Source organism: Spermophilus citellus, assembly GCF_964194105.1.
Source record: "Spermophilus citellus genome assembly, chromosome: 12".
NCBI classification, from domain to species: Eukaryota; Metazoa; Chordata; class Mammalia; order Rodentia; family Sciuridae; genus Spermophilus; species Spermophilus citellus.
The window spans coordinates 120,693,035-120,713,098 of NC_138198.1; positions in this window are offsets into that span (position 1 = coordinate 120,693,035).

Consider the following 20,064-nt stretch of genomic DNA (forward strand, 5'->3'; position numbering starts at 1 on the left):
TGGTTCCAAGTAGAAAATCATTTGATCATCACTGACAATTTCAATGGACTCTTAACTGTAAAAAAGGTAATATTCATGATTTTATTAAAAATACTTATTTTGATTTTAAACATAACAACTAGCAATGTAAAAAAAAAAAAAAAAACTTAGCAAACACTAAAAAGTACAAAGGAAGGAACAACTACCCATTATTTGACATTCCAGCATCTTCAACAAATGGTGCTGGGAAAACTGGAAATCCATTTGCATCAAAATGAAACTGAATCCCTTTCTCTCGCCATGCACAAAAGTTAACTCAAAATGGATCAAGGAGCTCGATATTAAATCAGAGACACGGTGTCTGATAGAAGAAAAAGTCGGCTATGATCTACATACTGTGGGGTCAGGCCCCAAATTCCTCAATAGGACACCCATAGCGCAAGAGTTAACAACCAGAATCAACAAATGGGACTTACTCAAACTAAGAAGTTTTCTCTCAACAAAAGAAACAATAAGAGAGATAAACAGGGAGCCTACATCCTGGGAACAAATCTTTACCCCACACACTTCAGATAGAGCCCTAATATCCAGAGTATACAAAGAACTCAAAAAATTAGATAATAAGATAACAAATAACCCAATCAACAAATGGGCCAAGGACCTGAACAGACACTTCTCAGAGGAGGACATACAATCAATCAACAAGTACATGAAAAAATGCTCAACATCGCTAGCAGTCAGAGAAATGCAAATCAAAACCACCCTAAGATACCATCTCACTCCAGTAAGATTGGCAGCCATTAAGAAATACAACAACAACAAGTGCTGGCGAGGATGCGGGGAAATGGGTACACTTGTTCATTGTTGGTGGGACTGCAAAATGGTGCAGCCAATTTGGAAAGCAGTATGGAGATTTCTTGGAAAGTTGGGAATGGAACCACCATTTGACCCAGCTATTCCCCTCCTCGGTCTATTCCCTAAAGACCTAACAAGAGCATGCTACAGGGACACTGCTATATCGATGTTCATAGCAGCACAATTCACGATAGCAAGATTGTGGAACCAACCTAGAAGCCCTTCAATAGATGAATGGATTAAAAAAATGTGGCATTTATACACAATGGAGTATTACTCTGCAATAAGAAATGACAAAATCATAGAATTTGGAGGGAAATGGATGGCATTAGAGCAGATTATGCTAAGTGAAGCTAGCCAATCCTTAAAAAACAAATGTCAAATGTCTTCTTTGATATAAGGGGAGTAACCAAGGACAGGGTAGAGACGAAGAGCTGGAGAAGAAGAATAACATTAAACAGGGATGATAGTCGGGAGGGAAAGTGAGAGTTAAGGGAAATTGCATGGAACTGGAAGGTGAGCCTCAGGGTTATACACAATTACATATAAGAGGAAAGGAGGAGTAGGAGAAAAATTATATAAGTGGAAGAAACGATTTATAGTAGAGGGGATGGAGAGAGAGTAGGGGAGGGGAGGGGAGGGGAGGGGTGAGGGGACAGTGGAGAATGGGATAGACAGCAGAATACATCAGTCACTAGAAAGGCAATTTGTAAATCAATGGAAATGTAACTGATGTGACACAGCAATCTGTATACGGGGTAAAAATGGGAGTTCATAACCCACTTGAATCAATCTGTGAAATATGGTATAATAAGAACTATGTAATGTTTTGAACAACCAACAATAAAATAATTAAAAAAAAAAAAGAAATACTTAATGACATGGGAAGAATATATATGATATAAGAAGTGAAAGACAGAAGTTTTATGAACATGCACCCACAAAGATGAAGAAAATAGAAAACGAGAATGTATTCTGATATTTATCTTAAGGCATATTTTCTAATTTTATCTCAAAAACAATTATTTCAATGAATTCCTATAAAGAAACTAATATAGACATAGGGAGGTTTGATAATCTTATTTTCCACCTTCAAGTCTATCCTCCTCTCTCAGATGTTATGATAATCAATTTTGCACATGAATAAACTGATAGGGGTTTAGAATCATTACCACATAACTGATAGAGTCAGTACTAGAACCTGACCTCCACAGCATTATCCAGACAGACTCTAAGCCATATTGTTTAACACTTGGGACATTGAAAATAAATCATTATTTAAAGCACCAGAGTATCGAAATCTCCTGTAAGTATATCGGGTTTTCAAAGAGTGATTCAAATACAGATTGTAAAGGTGGCCAGTGAGATAGCTGCCTGGTTTTATAATTAAAGTTTTATTGGAAAAAAAAACTATGTTAATTTATGTGTTGTCTATGGCTCTGTTGTGTATATTTAATCAGAGTTGAATAGTTTCAATTGGGACCAAATGTACAGTAACCTTAATATATATTATCTTGTCCTTTAAGATAAAGTTTTCTGGCCACTGTCCTAGAATTCCCCAAGTCACAAAACACTTCAAATCACAGCACAACGATGATGAAAAGTCTATAGGACTCAAGTCATAGAGTGTGTTCATTATCTAAAAATTGTCCATATTTTCTACTGGTGTCCACCATTGATTATGCCTATTTCAGAGAAACTTATATAACTTTACACAGAATTTCCATTTTATTTTATTTTTTATTTTTTCAGTAATGGAGAACTAACTCTAGGACCTTATACATGCAAAGTAACCTCTCTACAAATGCACTATACCCACATCCCCATCCTCGTAATGATCATTTAATGTCAGACTTAAATGTATTTGGAAAACAAATCAATTAGAATGATGAACATAGTGATTTTAGAATGTAGAATATGATTTAAACATTGGTGCAAATTACTTAAGTCCTAGTTAATTTTGAGAAAATAAAAAAATAAAATAATTTAGCTAAAGAAAAAAAATCAGAAAAATAGTAAGAAATTGATTGCATCATAATTAATTTGATAAAATCTAGGTTGTATTTGTCCAGGTATATTGATGTATAAAAACTGATAATATTGAATATTTTATGTAATATAAAAACTCTAGAAAGTTGATTTCATGAAGTTTTTCCTACAGTATTGTTATGCTATGATTGTTTTCTCTTGCAAACCAATAAGTTAACTCTGTCACAATTTTATGGACATTGGCAAAAAAACATGAAAGTTGAAGGTCAGAAGCAACAGAGTTTATTACATAGAGCAAGAGAAGCAGCCACAGTGTTTGTCTTGGTGCCAATTTCCATCCACAATTTCACAGAGTGATACAAAGAGCTTTGGGTGGTATCTGCTCATGCATTGATTTGTATTTTATAAGAAGAACCCTGAGTTTAAGAAATATGAATCTTTTATATTAGGTGGTAAGCATGACTGTCCTTTGTTTCTATGGGAGATGCGTACATGAAAACTGGACTTAAGCTCTTGATTTTAACACTGTCCCTGTTTCCCCTCTCCCAACATTTTCACATCACATCATTGAAAAATGGTCCAAATAAAGAACAGTTTCCCTGTGCACAAATTATATATGGACATGAGCATGCCAAGCAGAACTGCTGTGTATGCCTTGTTGAAGATATAATGCTATTTTTATATTTTTGTTTTTATATGTACACTATGTATTGATTATCCACTTATATAATTAGGTGTGATGCTTTCAAAATGAATTGTTGTTGCTTTTTCTCATCAGTAAATTTCTAGTTCCAAAGTTTTTCAATGACTTTCATTTTTGCAATTAAAATTTGGGGAGATAATTCTGACACCAGCACCAAAAGGAAAATACTTGGGAGATGTAATGCTCATTATAATAAATAATGAGCAAGCTGCAAATGATGACCCTTCTTAAACCCACCAGAGAACTGAGGATTCAAGGAGAAATGATAGAGCTGGGACCTGCTTCTCTGGAGGGAAGGTCCTTTTTGCCTAGATTAGGACAAGTGGCCTTAGGCAAGAGTGGACAGCAGTGAGAAGGAAATTCCTGGGTCTTGCAATCATTGAAGTTTTCACTTAAGGAACTGGAGAAAGTTTTCACCCTGAAAGAGATAACAACATCAACAAAAAACAAACAAAACCTTGAGTTCCCAGCAGTGGAACATGAAAAATAACCATTGGAAAAATACATCCAGAATCTTCTCCTGGGCGTATCCAGAGCAGCTTGTCTTCCTAGGCCCATAGCACTCTGCCAAGGCTTACTTTCCAGATAGAAGACTTAACCATGTACCCCACTTATTGGTCAAGGCATTTGCCTCCCACTACCCCACTAGCTTGATGTTCACATAAGGGCTTAGTGGAGCTAAGAAATAGTTGTGAATGCTACCATCATGGGACACAGGACTTATAAAAGAGGTCAGTCATAAACTGAGACTTAATTATAAAGTTAGATAATGTTTCACCTCTCTTTCAACCCATCATCACATTACCACAGGTCCAGTAAAAAAAAACAGTGGATCATAGATGAAATTATTGTAAGCTTGATCTCTATGTAATGAGACAAATGTCACCTTGGGAATCTCAAGTAATGAATAGACACCACAACAAACATGACTGATAATAATCCAAATATATATGTCATTACTGTATTTATGGATTTTTAAATTTGTCCTAATTAGCTGCACATGAGTGTAGAATGCATCAAAGTGCATCTCATTCATTGATAGAGTATTTATAGATTCATTTGCAGTGCCCAGAGCTTTACACATGAAAGGCAAGCACTCTACCACTGTTACACCCTTAGCCCCTTGGTCAACACTTAAAATGTACATGTCACAAATACAATAACAGATCTTAGAACAGTGGTATAAAATATATATACAATATCTTATATCATTTATCTTAAGTGTAATAACTTAGAAATTAGGAGTTGGGAAAAGATAAACCATGGTAATACTTAATCACCAAAAGTTGAAGTTGGTATATTAACTGCAATTAAATTGGACTTTGGAACAAGGACTTATGTAAAAGTGATATGGATATATTATATATGATTTTATAATTAAATATTGTTGACTACTTATGTAATGAAGGAGTCAATTATTCAAGATGTTAAAACCCTTAATATATATTCAGCTAATAAGAAATATCAAAAAATGTGGGGCAAAACCTGATAATCTGGAAAGGAAACAGACATATCCACCTCAGAGCTGCTTCCCTGATAGTGAGCAAGTTCTGAAAAACTCATTCTAAGTTGAAAATATTGTTAACCAAATATGTGTGTAAAGACCTCACCTGCTGAACAGTACTATTTTAGTCTAGGCTACCTGAAATGTGGCAGGTATGTTTGCATTAGCCTTCAGCTGGGCAAGACTGTCTCACAAAATGCTTATTTTATAATGAAGGGATTAATCAATATTACATGTAATTTATTGAACAATATACTAAAAGTGAAATAAAGAATGATATTTATCCATATGCATTTCACACACCCATAAAGTAAAAGTATTGTTGAGAACCATTGTAAATCAGGAACCACATGTTTAATGCAAGATATCAGTGCCCTCTTTCATCAGGTAAAGTTCAAACAGGCAAAATATAAGTTATGATATAGTTGGTATGGACAGTAGAATCATTTAATTTGCTCTGATTGACAATTATAGAATGTTACTTCCAACAGTAGCAAAATATATATTCATCGTGAGCTTCCATGACACATTCACTAAGATAACTAGCATGCATTCTTGATTATTAAAAACACTGCAACAAATTTTAAGACAATGGAATTCTATAAGAATTTGTTCACATACCAAATTATATTAATAGATAAGCCAGGATAGAAAAAAATCTTTGCAATATTGTTAAATATTTGTAGAACCAAAATTTTTTTTCTAAATCTCACATGGCTCCAAGGAGAAGACTTGAAAATTAAATAGGTATTTGGATTAACTGTAAAATAAAATTAGAACTTATAGAGACTCAGGGGAGACAGCAATGGATGCTCAGAGTGAAATATGCAGCACAAAATTCATATGTTAGAACAGATGAATGATCTAAAAATCAATATTGTAAGCTTCCGCTTTAAGAAACTGGAGAAGGAGCAGTTTAAGCCTAAAGCAAGTAAAAAGAAAAAAAAAAAGAAAGAAGTCATAAAAGTCAGAAGAGACAGCAATGAAATTGAGACACAGAAACAGCTCCACAGCCAGTGAAATCAGCAGCTGCTTTCATGAAGAGATCAAGATGATGATTCCATCTCTAGTTTGGCCAACTAGGTAGGAAGAGAGAGAGAGAGAGAGAGAGAGAGAGAGAGAGAGAGAGAGAGAGAGAGAGAGATGGGTGGGAGGTACACAGAGAGAAACAGACATAAAATATTAATTTCAGAAACAAAAGAGTGGTGGTAAGCATTAATAGATGATCTCATAAGCAAAAAAAAAGGGGGCGGGGGTAATAGAAAGAACAACTGTATGTAATAAATAAGATAAAATAGAGCAGGTAATTGAAATTCATACAAAGAAAAACAGACACTCTCTATAGGTTGGTATCCACTGAAAGGTGAATGAACAATTAACCTTACAAAAATGACTACACCAAATCCAGATGGTTCCATGTGTGAATTTTATCAGACTTTACAGAAGGGATCTCAACTCTCTGTGATCTTTTCCAAAAACATCAAAGCTGAAGGAAAACTTCCCTTCTGTGAGGCCAGCAGTACTGTAATGTCAAAGCCAGACGAAAACAGTGTAAGAAAGATTAACTACCCTTGAGCGTATCTGCTGAACAAGAAAGTTAAAGTCCTAAATATTATGTTAGCAAATCAATGTAGTAAAGTAAATATTAGCCAAACAGTTTATAAAAGAACTAGACACTCTAGTCAATGAGGATTTATTCCAGTTATGTAAGTCTGATTCAGCATTTGAAAATCAATTCACACAACTTACCACATCAACAAGTTTAATACACACACACACACACACACACACACACACACACATGACCGACATCATTCATAATGCAGACACTGGATTCTTGCACTTTATTGGCAAAAGGCAGGGGTTTCTCCACACTACTACTTAATATCTCATTGCAATCTCTATTTACTATAGTTTACAATAAAATAAACTATCATACAGCCTTATTAAAATATTTTTTTAAAACTTCATTCATTGATGATATAAAAATTTTTTTAGGTAATTAAAAACAGCAAACAATAAATATGGAATGAATGAGAAAGATAGTAAAGGATCAGCATACAAAGTTACTGAATAAAATTCAATTAACTTTTTATAGAAGAATGCCAAACAATTGGAAGTTGAAATATACATACATTAATGTGTATACTAGCAACCAATACAATCAAAATCCTTAAGTATAAACTTTAGAAAACTTGGAAATCTAAGAAATCAAAGATAAAAATAAGTGGAGAGAAGTGGTTTGCTCATAGAATAGAGGTCAGTATAATTAAGATATCAATTCTTCTTAATTAGGTATGTACATTCAATGCAATTTCAAGACAAACTTCAGTAAGCTATTGTGTAGATAAAGACAAATTATTCTAAAATTTGTGTGGAAAACAAAAGATCTATAAAAGTCAATACGTACTGAAGAGGTTAAATAAGTTGAAGGACTCACTTTCCCCAATTTCAAGGCTTGCTTAAAACTATAGTATTTGAGATAGCAGGGCATTACCATAGATTGATGGAACAGAATGAAGAACTCAGACATGACTCAGATAAGCACAGTCAAGTGATCTTTGAGGAAGGGTCAAGAGAAACTCAATGGAAAATAGGCTTTTCAACAAATGACATTGGAACAATACCATTTCTAAAAGCAAAATAAAAATAATAATGATGAATCTAGAAATGCATTAAACTATCTGCAAAATTACACCTTAAATGCAAACTCCAAACCTGCAAACTTTCTAGAAGAAAATGTTGGATGGAAGTATTTTTGAATTTGGGTTTTCTGGTGCATCTTTAAATGTGATGCTAAAAGTATGGTCTGTGAAAGAATAAAAATATAATAAGTTGTATATTATTACAATAAAATATTCTACTTCAAAACAGTACCATTTAAGACAATTAAAAGAATAATTACAAAATGTGTTAAAATATTTGAAAAACACACATGATAAAAAATAATTGTCTAAAATATACTAAAAACACTGAAAACTCAATCAAAGAAGGCAAATAAGCAAATCAAAATGTGAGAAAAAGATCTGAACAGACATACTGAAAGAGATATACAGTTGGTATAATTACCATTTGAAAGAATGTTCAATACCACTCATTGGGAAATGCAAATTAAGACAATTATGAGATATAATTATGAGATATAACTACATTTATTAGGATGGCTAAATCTTAGAAGTCTCCCAACAGCAAATGCTGATGGAGTTGCAGAGCAAGGGGAACGTTCCTTCACTGTACAGTGAGGAGCTCTAACTGGCACAGCCATTTGGAAAACCATTGGCATCTTAGTAAAGTACACTGTCCTATCACATGATCACGTCATCATACTCCTCGGTATTTACCAACTGATTTGAAAGTGGATGTCCACAGAGAAATCTACAGTGAAATGTTTATATCAGCTTTATTCAAAATCATCAAAAAGGCATTTTTGGAGTCCCTAAATGCACACTGCTAAGTGAACGAGCAAGTCTAAATAGGCTATGTTGTATGATTCTAATGAGATGGCATTCTAGAAAAGGCCAGACTACAGAAAAGGCAATGTGACCAATAGCTGCCAGGTATTTGGTGAAAGGAAAGGAGGACTGAGTAAGTGAAATACAGAAAAATTGAGGACAATGAAAATTTTCTCTATAAAACTGTATCTGAGGACACCTGACCCAAGGGTTATCTCAAATTCAATTGACACCATTCCCATAGTACAAACTTTAATATAGTAAAATTAAAAATATTTCAGAGGAAAAATATATTTCAGAGGACAAGGGAATTCTAAAATGGAATGCATAACATTGTAAAACAATGTTATTTGTGTTACAAATGCATGAAAACACCACACAGAAAGCAGGGGTCCAAGGTGCTGAGTTAAGTACACTCTGGAAATGAGCAGATTCTATAAAACTAAGGCCAAATGAGAGAAACTGTACAAAAGCCCTGACATCCAGTTGACTACATTTTGTCCCACATGGTTATCAATACTGACATAAACATAAATGCTAATTGGAATCAAATACCCAAGAAAAGGGATGGCAGAGGTTCGACACCAGACATTTCACTAAAATATGGAAAAATATATGAAACACATCAATATCACTTTTTTTTTATTTTTATTTTATTTTTTTTAGAGAGAGTGAGGGGGGGGGGAGAGAGAGAGAGAGAGAGAATTTTTAATATTTATTTTTTTTAGTTCTCGGTGGACACAACATCTTTGTTGGTATGTGGTGCTGAGAATCGAACCCGGGCCGCACGCATGCCAGGCGAGCGCGCTACCGCTTGAGCCACATCCCCAGCCCTCAATATCACTTTTAACTACCATTAAAATGAAACTTTAGAAGCAAAAGATTAGTAACAAAATAAATATTTCTAAATATATATTTTCACCTTATTATGCTTCTATTGATAGTTGGGGGACACTTTGGGACACATTGTCTTACAAAGTAGTTTTGAAAATGTTAAGGTTAACTATATACTACTTTGCTCCAAAGGCTATCCACCATTGCTTCATATTCCTAACTAGTATCTCTTGACTCTTTTATTAGTAATGAAAAGCAGTATAGGTTTGTTATTTAGAAGTTCATTAATATTCTGATCTTCTCCAATCTACAGCAATGTCTTAAGGCAAAGGCTAATTATAAAAGCCACATCTCAGATCGTTTGTACTTGAATTAAGAAACCACCTGGAAGAAGAAAAGCATATTGAATTGCTTTGTAGAGGTGATGCTGTTGTTGAGATTCTTATGTCTCCGTGGGACCATGGCCATGTTTAACATATTTAATACTTTGCAACATTCTAACTTTCAGAAAAGCAATTAGAGATCATAATGGAATACTCTGATTAAGTTAATGCTGTATACAGTATAAACATAAGTGGAAATTATTAGGGAAAGGGAAAATTGAGTCTGAAATCTGCCTCAGGGAGTAGTGTATGTGCGACAGAAAGGAGCATTTAGCTTTTAGAATTGTGCAGCATGTGGCAGAACAAGACTCAGAGTGGAATGAATAGCTCGGCCCTGGTAATGTTCTTTGAGTTCAAATCCCAAGGTTCCACAGGCTTTGCGCAACCAATTTGGTTAGAATAGAGAACACATTATGTAGAAGTAAATAATTTACAAGGGTAGAGACCCTTCCACAATCTGGAAATATTAATGCAATAGTGATTCACTTGTAAAGCCTAAGCAAGCTCTTAGTGTAGTTATATCTACATATTTAATAAATTTATTATTCAATGCACATTAGTATTGGAAACAAATAACAGACAATACTGGAAGCATTAATAAATTTAGGACCTTAATGTAATAAGACATGCTCTGTGTGTTAGTGCTAGTTCCCTGTGTGTATTCAATTGTGTTCTCTTCCTCTGAAAAGTTGACAGTAATGTTTGCTTTGGCACAAAATAGAGAAAGGTCCATATTCTTTAGTCTCAGCAGAAATGGGCAGCAGGCCCCCCTTCTGGGACAGATGAGGCGGATGAATTGTCTACTGTGTCTTGCCAGACTGAGGCCAAGTTGCAGTTCAGCTCCAAAGGGACAAGATATTTTAATTACCTGCTTTAGATCACAGTCATGATTTGATGCTGATAACTTCTATGGTGCTCTAATATTTTTTTCAAAAATATTACCAAGGAAGGATTTTAGATTAATTGCTTTCTACCATGCAGAGAAGAAAAAATATGGGGAGCCGTCACTTAAACATATTTGCCCTTTGGAAACGTGTCTAGCGCCTAATTCATTCTAATTTTTGTCCATTGCACGTTTCTTATTTGAATAATCTGTATGTGTTTTGCCCCTCAATTAGATCAGAAGACATTTTGAAATAAGAAATTTCAAGAAAAGACCCCAATTAAATTTACTTATATTGTTTGAAGATGTCCACATTAAAAATCCAGGCTATATTTGAATATGTGTTAGAGGATAAAAAGCAAAATCACTCACACTACAGATATGCAAAAACATAGAGCCTCATTATTTTTTTAGTTCGTCCAAATTTCTTATATCCCCCTTCAGCCGTTTTCCAGTAACTCAGTGTCTATTGTATAAATGTAGAGTCACACTATTTATCCTTCCCCTTTGCTACACTGTCCACAGATGCCCTGGCTATAGGGATTGTAACTGCCAGTACCCACAGGCAAATCATCCTTACTTCAACTCCCACTGATACTGAGAGTGTTTTCAGTTTGGAGCATGAGTTCCATTCATTATTTGTCCTGGGCACCTGCCAGGACACTTCTACTTGGTAAGGTCATTTGTATTAGGATTCTACAGAGAAGCAAAACCAGTAAGATATATATATCTCATGTGCACACTGGGAAACGTGGTTCTGCCACAATCTAAAAGCCAGGGAAAAGTGTGGGTGCAGCAGAAAGATGCACAGGAGTAAGTCCTGGAATCTGAAGTCCTGAATGTCTGGCTCCAGTATCTGGAGGGTAGGAGCAGCAGTGATATCTGAGGTGAAGGAGAGAGAGAGAGAGAGGGAGGTGTGTGTGTGTGTGTGGAGAGAGAGAGAGAGAGAGAGAGAGAGAGAGAGAGAGAGAGAGAGAGAGAGAGAGAGAGAGAAAGCGAGCAAGGGGGATTTGCTCTTCACCCACTTTGCTCTCTTCGGGCCCTCAGTGTACTGGATTGATGAGGATGGATGGTCTTTACACATTCTACTCATTAAAGTGTCATTCTCTTCCAGAAGCAGCACCCCTTTCCCACTGCTCCCCGCTACAAAACAAATAATTTTACTAGCCCTCTGGGCATCCCTTAGCTCAGTCAAGTTGAAACAGAAAATTAACCAACAAACTTTCCAGCCATCGGGCACCACAGCTGATTCTGGACCCTCTGTGAAACATAGGAGAGTTCAAGTCACTCCCAAAGCATTTCAAAGCCAAGGGAGGAGTAAGGCATGTGTGCCACATTCTCTTTCTTGACTATGGAAGCCCATTTAAGTCTTGGCCCTTGGGTGGCAGACTCCTATAAAATTTCAAGTGGAAAACAGGACAAGGCTGATTCTCTTCCCAGTGTTTGGTGGAAGTATTTTATACTGGCTTCACTGAATTTTATCTCAGTGGGAGTAAGGAAAATTTACTCTGATGTCGTTTTTTTGCATGCCTTACTTTGTAACATGCCAAGCTTTTAATCTGTGTGTCTGAATTTTTTTTTGGGGGGGGGCGGGAGGAGTCAGAGGGGAATGAATACAGTGCTGTATCACTAAGATACATCTCTGACCCTTCTTTTAAATTTATTTATTATTATTCTGAGACAGGGTCTTTCCTAAGTTACTGAGGCTGACTTTGAACTTGTTTTCCTCCTGCCTCAGCCTCCTGAGTCACTGGGATTACAGGTGGGTGCCACTATGTCTTGATTGAAAATTCTTTAAACTATTAGCTTCTGAGAGTATTTTCTAACTATGATATAAAGATATTTAAAATGGTGTTCCACTTTTAGGTATAAAGTTTAAATCCCTTGTCTATCTTCCAAAAGGCTGAAGAATTCTATATTGGCCGGCCAATTCTTTATTTGTACCTGGTCCTTTACAGCCACAGATCCTTTAGGTCATTTACTATCTCTAGTTAATAAAGATGATGGTCTCATATATACAAATACCAAAGGAAAAACACATCTTTATATTTCAAAGGCATACAAACACACACATGCACACACTCATATAAACATGTATACATATAAGTCACACATTTATAATAGAAGTAAAAAAGAATAGAAATTTTCTTATAATTTTCAGTCTTTATCAGCATAGTAATGTAAACAAAAAATACTTTCTATATAAAAGAATAAAGGTGAGTTATAAAACAAATAGAACTTTTAACATTGCAAAGTAAAGGGAAACAACCAGAAACAAATTTGCTCCATCTCTCCAAAAGGATCTCATGAATTTTTTATTTCTCTTAGAAAATAAATCAGACTTAAGTTAATTTGTTGTAATGTGTAAATGTTGAAACTCTATTAAAAATTTATGCATTGGTAAAATAGAAAATATCGTATTACTCATAATAATATAATGATAATCATATACTCATCTATCGAACCTTTAAGAAAACCAGCCCTATATAGGTCTTCCAGTGAGTTTTTTTCAAAAAACATAAATTAAAATGCACAATTCATTAGAAATAAAAATTTAATTGAATTTTAAGCTACACTAGAAAACTTCTTGTAGGATTGCATACAGGTCCCAATTACTTAAAATGAGAACCATGTTGATAGGGCTCTCAGGATGCCAACAAGGTACTATTAGGATGAGAACATTGTTTAATATGCCCTTATATTGGGAGCATAGTTTGCAAAACTGAACCATATCAGGGGAATTCTAGGAAATGGATCTGCCTTCTCACTACTGAGATACACACACACACTAAGATACATCATATATAACCTGCTAGGTATGGCCTGTGTGTACCTCACTAATATATTAGCATGCTTAGATAGGGTCATGGAGGTGATTAGGTTAAGAGGTTGGAACCCTTATGCATGCAAGTAGTCTCCTTATATAAGAAAGCCTAGAAAACTGTCTTGCCTTTTACATCAACTGAGAGCTCAGCCAGGAGTTGCCTCATGTGAGCCAGATGCATTCAGATCTTCACCAGACAGGAATCACCAGTGCCTGATGTTGGAGTTCCTGGCCCCTAAAATATGAGAAATAAATTTCTGTTGAAAAGCTACCTGATTTATGTTTTTGTTTGTTTGTTTGTTTTTGTTAGGAAGTTTGAACTAAGACATTCTCCTACCCAATTTAGAAAAACATGGTTCTCTAATTGCTGGAGATGTTGAACATTTTTTTCATATATTTGTTGATTGATTGTATATCTTCTTCTGAGAAGTGTCTATTCACTTTCTTGGCCCATTTATTGATTGGGTTATTTGTTTTAATGGTGGTAAGATTTTTGAGTTCTTTATATATTCTATCGATTAGTGCTATATCTGACGTGTGTGTGATAAGAATTTGTTTACAATTAGTAAACTCTCTATTCACCTCATTGATTGTTTCTTTTGCTGAGAAGAAGCTTTTTAGTTTGAACCCATCCCATTTATTGATTCTTGATATTAAATCTTATGCTATAGGAATCTTGTTAAGGAAGTTGGGGCCTAATCTGACATGATGGAGATTTAGGCCTACATTTTCTTCTAATAAACTTGGTATCTGGTTTAATTCCTAAGTCCTTGATCCACTTTGAGTTGAGTTTTGTGCATGGTGAGAGATAGGGTTTGAAATCAAACTACTCTAAGATTTCATCTCACTCCAGTCAGAATGGCAGTTATTATGAATGCAAACAACAATAAGTGTTGGTGAGGATGTGGGAAAAAAGGCACACTCATACATTGCTGGTGGGACTGCAAATATGGAAAGCTGTATGGAAAATCCTTGGAAAACTGGGAATAGAACCACAATTTGACCCAGCTATCCCACTCCTTGGTCTATACCCAAAAGACTTAAAAACAGCATACTACAAGGGACACAGCCACTTCAATGTTTATAGCAGCATAATTCACAATAGCTAAACTATGGAACCAAGCTAGATGCCCTTCAGTAGATAAATAGATAAATCAAATGTTGTATATATACACAATGAAATATTACTCAGTATTAAAAGAGAATAAAATCATGGCATTTGCAGGTAATGAATGGAATTGGAGAAGATAATGATAAGTGAAGTAAGCCAATCCCCCAAAAACAAATGTCAAATGCTTTCTCTGATTTAAGGATGCTTATTCATAATATGCTGTGGGGGGTGGGGGAATGGGAGGATTAAATGAACTCTAGATTGGGCAAAGGGGAAAAGGGGAGGGAGGGGAAAGGAGGGAGCAAAGACAGTGGAGTGTGATGGTCATCATTACCCTATGAATGAAGACATGTATGAAGACATGTATGAAGACACGAAGGATGTGACTCTACTTTGTGTACAACCAGAGATGAAAAATTGTGCTCTGTATGTGTACTATGAATTGTAATGCATTCTGTTTATATATATAACAAATTAAAATTAAAAATAAAGATATTATGTGCCCACATAAAACTGAAAAGTAAATATTTAAAAGTTAATGACAGAAAAAAAACATGGTTCTCATAAGTATGAAAAGGAAATGTACATGTGCGTGTATATGAACACAAACATTCTTTACATAATCTCATGCATAGTGTATAATGTTTCAAGAGTAGAAAACCAGCTTAATACTGTGAGGACTCTGGTTACTTTAGACTTCAAATAGGATGCTTTATTAGCAAGACATACTGAGAAAATACTTTCTTCAATTGATTTTGCAAACCAGTCAAAATTTCTTATTTGCCTTTTGCGAATTTTTAATCAAAATTACACAAAATTATGAATTCAAAAAAAATCAACAGTCTAAGTCCAATAGGTTATAATTCTACCCACCCCCTCTAATTTGGGGGATGGTTAAGTTTCTCAGCATATTAATTTCATATCACCACTATCCATTTTCCTAGCACACAGTTACCCATTTTCATACAGTGTGGAATGTTCTCCATTTTTTGATTTACTTTTATCCTGAGTGGTATTGTGCTAGAGGAATCAACAGACCTGTCTGGAGGTCTGGAGTCATCTATGTTGTGAGCTACTCTGTCTTTCACTCAAGAAGGGCTTTACTTCCTGTGGTAGAGATCACGCAGTCTTGATATCAGAAGAGGGAAATGAAAGAAACATGTTGAACTTCTTATTTTGTTTTTGTTGTTTGGACAGAGATTGCTGTTCAGAAGTAACTCAGGGAATGAGGTCTGTTTGTGGAATCTTACTTTTGTTATTTAACAACAACAAAAGAATTTGCAAATTCTGAGTCTCTGTGGTGGGTTCTGAGTGTCTGAATCTCAAAGGTCAATGCTAATGCTTGTTCCTAGTTGAGGTTTAAATTGTGGAAAAAAAGAAAACAATTAAACACAGCTAGTGTAAGTGCAAATAATGCAACAGAAGCCCAAACAGAACTAAGTTAACAGAAGAAGCAGGAGTCCATGGTGAAGGAGCACAAAGGGGTGCCAGTTTGTTTGAATTCTCCAACATAAACTTAATGGAGCTTTTCTCTACTCGTTCTTATCTAATAGTTTGTCTGTGGCTCAAGAAAACACAAAAATTAGATGAAAATATTTCCTTGTATGCTTTGTGGAGAGATAATTATCATAGAAAAGAAAAAGACATTTTCAGTGAATTAATATATTGGGCATGTATGCTAATGCATTCTATATAGGTTATTTAACAAAAAATATCATTGAGTAATGAGAATTTTTTTCTGTACCTACAGAGGTTCTGAGTATGTCATTTCTGTGGGTAATTAGCAGCAATGTGAATGATACATAATACTAATGAAAAAGAAAATGTTTGGCACTCAATATTAGTGATAGAAATTGAACTGCTGCAGAGATAATGTAAAAATGAGAAGACGTGATTTGAAAAAGCTACTGGACTCATTGCTGTGTATATATATCTAAGCAGTGATAACATATAAAGTAATAAAAAAACATCATTGGCCACCAAGTATAAAGTCCCTTGGTTCCTGGGGAGCTCATGTGAAATGGAGAGCCAGTGCATTGGGATGGCTAAAGGCCTGGAGTCAGATCTTACTTGTCTGAGTTTGCATTTCAACTGTGCCACCTGTTAGGTGTGTAACCTGACCTGACCGCCTCATCAGTCTGTTTGCATACAAGTTTCCTTGTTAGTACCTTGTGGGTAATAACCATATTTTCCTTGTTATATGAGATGACATATTAAAACACTTAGAACAGAACTCAGAATTGTAACTGCTTAAAAAGAGTGACAGATCAATAGGCCAGTTTTGCCTGATGTATTCAGGGGGAAATAAAAGGAGCGGGGCGGGGACGGTGGAGAATACAAATGATTTTATTTTTACATAATTTCCCTTTTGATGCAGTAGCATAAGTCAGTAAGGACCAGTAAGAATGAGAGACACCTTTGTGAAGCCTGGAGGGAAGCCTGTCTGCAATGACATCTCACCCTGGCTGCATCCTCTCCCTGAACCTCCAAGTGTGCCTCATCATTTTTCAGCTAGGATGCAGGTTATCCATCTTGTTAAGGTTCTCTGGAGCATTTATCACCTAGAAGTCAACGTGGAGAGGCACAGTGGAGCTACTTGTATAGTAGATGCTACCTGGATAACGTGTTTGATGTTGATTATTTACTTAGTGTTCAATGAATGAACACAAGCTTGAGAATTTTTGAGAATTTTTACAGTGAATATATTTTCCTACTACGTCCCTTGATATAATTTTTTTTCTGGTCAGAATGTAAAACAATAAAGTAAAATGTGTGTGCATTCTATATTACAAAGAGGGAGAGAGTTTTGCTATTACAAAAAAAATATTTGGACACATTATTTTAACAGCAAGTTGTACCTGTAAGTTATTGTGGATAGATATATTGTATATTGTGTTGACCCCTAATTTTAGTTCCATAATTAATAAAGCTTAAACATATTCAAATAATTTGGTGAAATGCTCTACATATTATATGAGTATTTCAAGGGTAGAAATGGGTTTTAAAGAGAGTTTAAAATAGATAATTAGCTCTGCAGAGAAATCTTCCAGAATAACTAAGGGGTCATCTGGGATGAGAATGGAGTTTTGAAAACTGTGGAGTCCTACAAGCTGGAAAATTGCCTGGAACTTGCTTAAGCCTCAAGACTGACTCAGATATGAGAGGAAAAGGTGATAAGGGTATGTTAGTTAGAGAACATATGGCAATGTGTCCTTAAGTTGTTTTTTTTTTTCTTTTTTTTAAGAGCAAGGAAAGTAAATGGAAGTTCAGTTTCTAACTTTGAATTATATCCTGCTAAAGATGATGATAATAACTTCCTTAATAATCTATTTTTTATCTCTTATTACAAATTTAGAATTATGAGGATCACATGTTAGATATTAACATGTTTGAAATACTTTCTGTTGGATCCATTCATATGTTTCTTTTTTTCCTTTTCTTCCATGTAGAAGTAATTAGTTGCCAAGTGGGCAAGACCAACTCCATTCTTTGGCAGATTTTTCATTTAGAATATCTATTCTTAGAAAAAGTGACCACAAAAAGCCAATTGCCAGTTAACTTCACAGTTTTTCCCCTCCCCAAATAAATGCCATAAAGAAGAATTTTTCCACCAGAACACTTCATATATAATGTCTGAATTAAGCCATCGATTTCTTCCTTTGATAATGATACAGAATTACTCTAGGAGGGTCAAGGTGAAGAGGCAGGAATGGTGAGCTTAATTAATGTCCCAAATTAATTCATTTTCCTTTTTGTTTTTATCCATTTTGTTTTTCTAGTACTTGAATAAGGAGTTAGGTCTATAAGCCTTTATAAAGGCAAAGTCAAGGAAGTCATGATCATCATTGTTTTAGTAATGATAACAGGTGAACTGTCAACTATTTGTTATATATTTGACATGGTGCTATATTCCTCACATATTATGATTTCAATGAATTTCAGTAGTCTTCTGACTCATGTACTCTTTATATCCAGACTGTACAGATAAAGGTATCAAGAAGAAAGATTTTGGGGCTGGTGTTGTGACTCAGTGGTAGAGTGCTTGCCTAGCACATGCAAGTCCCTGGGTTCAATCTTCAGCACCACATAAAAATAAATAAATAAAATAAAGGTATTAAAAGAATCAGGAGTCATATTAAAAAAAGAAAGGTTTTAAATAATTTTCTTTACACAGAAAAGTTAGCAAGTAGAAAATAATTAAAAATGGATTTCCTAGACTGTTCACTCTACTAGCATAAAAACAAGGTACAATAATGGAAATAAATGCTCATATTGCTTTGATATTTCCTGTTTTTTATTCTTCTGTGATAAATTTTAGGACTTTTTTTAGTTCCATGTAGAATGTCATTGATATTTTGGTGGGAATCACAATTATATCACCATGAGTGATCCTGCTGACATCACAATATCTGATCTCAAATTAAGTATATATGGAGAAGAGATAGCAGATTTACCAAATGGTGCTGGGAAAACTGGACATCCACATGTAGAAAAGTGAAACTATACTTTTACCCCTCACCCTTTGCAAGAATCAACTCAGTGTGGATCAAAGACCTAGGAATTAGACCAAAAACATTGCAAGTTCTAGAAGAAAATACAGGGTTAAACCCTCCAACATATTGGTGCAGGCACCAACTTCCTTCATAAGACTCCTAAAACTCAAGAAATAAAGCAAAAAAAATCAATATATAGGATGGCATCAAATTAAATTCTTCAGCACAGCAAAGGAAACAATTAAGAAGCAGAAGGAAAACAGAGTGTACAGAATGCGGGAAAGTCTTTGCCAGCTACTCTTTTGACAGGAGATTAATATCCAGAATAGATATAGAACTAAAAAAAAATAACACCTAAATAACATAACCCCACCAGTATATGGGCAAAAGTATTAGACAGACATTTCTCAAAAGGAGAAATGCCATTGATCAACAAATACCTGAAAAAGTGTTCAACATCCTTAGCAATCAGGGAAATGAAAATCAAAACTACAGTGAGATTTTATCACATTCCAATTAGAATGATGTCCATTGAGAATACAAATAACAATAATTGCTGGTAAGGATGAAGGAGGAGGTACACTCATACATGGTTCATGGGACTACAAATTAATACGACCACATTGGAAAGCAGTGTAAAGATTCCTCAAAAGACTAGGAATGTAATTACAGTATCCCACTCCTTGATATTTATCCCAAAGTACTAAAATCAGCATACTATAGTGATACATGCATATGACTGTTGATAGCAGCACACTCTACAATAGCCAAGCTGTGCAACCAACAGTTGAGGTGCCCGTCAACAGATAAAAGGGTAAGGAAATGGGGAATCTCATGAAAATAGAAAGAATAACAGTGGAATATAAGGAAGGGATTGAGAAGATACATGGGAAAGAAAAGGAATAGGGGAATTAAATTGACCAAACTGTGTTACGGCTGGCATGAATATATCACAACACATTCTACTTTTATGTATTGTTATAATGTATCAGCTACAAATAAATGTTAAAAAGATCATTAAATTTTAATATAATTATAAATGGTAATATACATC